Here is a 1,358-nt window from a genome sequence, read left to right as displayed (position 1 = left end):
TTTTTAGTAGAGACAGGGTTTCACCGTGTCAGCCAGGATGGTCTCGATCTCCTGACCTCGTGATCCGCCCATCTCGGCCTCCAAAGTGCTGGGATTACAGGCTTAAGCCACCGTGCCCGGCCAGGACATTGTATCTTATAATTTTTTTTTGAAACAGGGTCTTGGGCGCAGTGACTCTATCATATAGCTCACTGCAGCCTGGATTCCTGGGCTCAGGCGATCCTCCCACTTTGGCCTCTCGAGCTGCTGGGATTACAGGTATGAGCCACTGTGCCTGGCCCAGTACTGTGTCATTTTAAAAACTCAAGAAGAGGTAATATAGTTGTCCATAATCTTACAAACCACTGTCAACAGAGCACATCATTTTCTCTCTGTATACGTTAGTGTTATAATTAAACCCTGAATTAGGTGTGATTTTGACTCTTTTCTTCCTAGTAAACAAGCCAGCGCAACACAGCCAGCACACAATGAACAAGCCATGGCTCTTCGGTTTCTCCCACGGGAGCCTCTGCCAAGGCCATAGCTTCCAGAACACCAAAACTACTGGGAGAGTAAATCCTTACAAATAATTTCCAGAATGTTTAGAATAACAAATCCCGGGCCAGGTGCAATGGCTCACACTTGTAATCGCAGCACTTTGGGAGGCCGAGGCTGGCAGATCACTTGAGGTCAGGAGTTCGAGACCAGCCTGGCCAACATGGCAAAACCCCATCTCTACTACACATACAAAAAAAATTAGCCCGGCGTGGTGGCAGGCGCCTGTAATCCCAACTACTCGGGAGGCTGAGACAGGAGACTTGTTTGAACCCGGGAGGCAGAAGATGCAGTGAGCCAAGATCACCCCACTGCACTCCAGCCTGGGCGACAAGAGCAAAAAACTCTTGTCTCAAAAAAAAAAAAAAAAAGAAAGAAAGGCTCTATGGTTTGGGGCAGTTTGTTATGGCGGCAGATAACGAACAGAAAACAGCAAAGGCCTCCTGGCCCAGGGAGCTCAGACCAAAATGACAAGAACCAGCTAGCTGTCCTGCCCTTGGGCAACAACCATGAGGGTTTCCAGCCAGGTAAGTACACAGATGATCCCACCAAAGGGAAGACAGAAGGGCTTCCGGGACTGGGACCACGGGCACGCATCGCCACGCCTGGCTCATTTATTAAATTTTCTGTAAAAATGGGGTCTCACTATATGGCACAGGCTGGTCTTGAACTTCTGGGCTCAAGAGATCCACCTGCCTTGGCCTCCCAAAGTGCTGGGATTACAGGTGTGAGCCACTGGGCCCGGCTTGTGACTCATTCTTTTTCTTTTTATTTTTTCAGTTAAGCCCAGCTGTGCGAGCCTCATTCTTTTTTTTTTTTTTTTT

The 1,358-nt window shown here is 48.7% G+C and overlaps 1 protein-coding gene across 1 annotated transcript in view; it reads right to left on the bottom strand.

Annotated features, from left to right (window-relative positions):
* The window catches only part of BOP1 (block of proliferation 1), a 31,811-nt gene that overhangs the window by 29,398 nt on the left and 1,055 nt on the right, over positions 1-1,358 (bottom strand). The gene's annotated exons all lie outside the window — the stretch shown is intronic.

This window comes from Colobus angolensis, unplaced genomic scaffold (assembly GCF_000951035.1).
Source record: "Colobus angolensis palliatus isolate OR3802 unplaced genomic scaffold, Cang.pa_1.0 Scaffold17, whole genome shotgun sequence".
Classification (NCBI taxonomy): Eukaryota; Metazoa; Chordata; class Mammalia; order Primates; family Cercopithecidae; genus Colobus; species Colobus angolensis.
The sequence above is the reverse complement of the archived record's forward strand: the minus strand, read 5'-3'. Positions and strand labels throughout refer to the sequence as shown.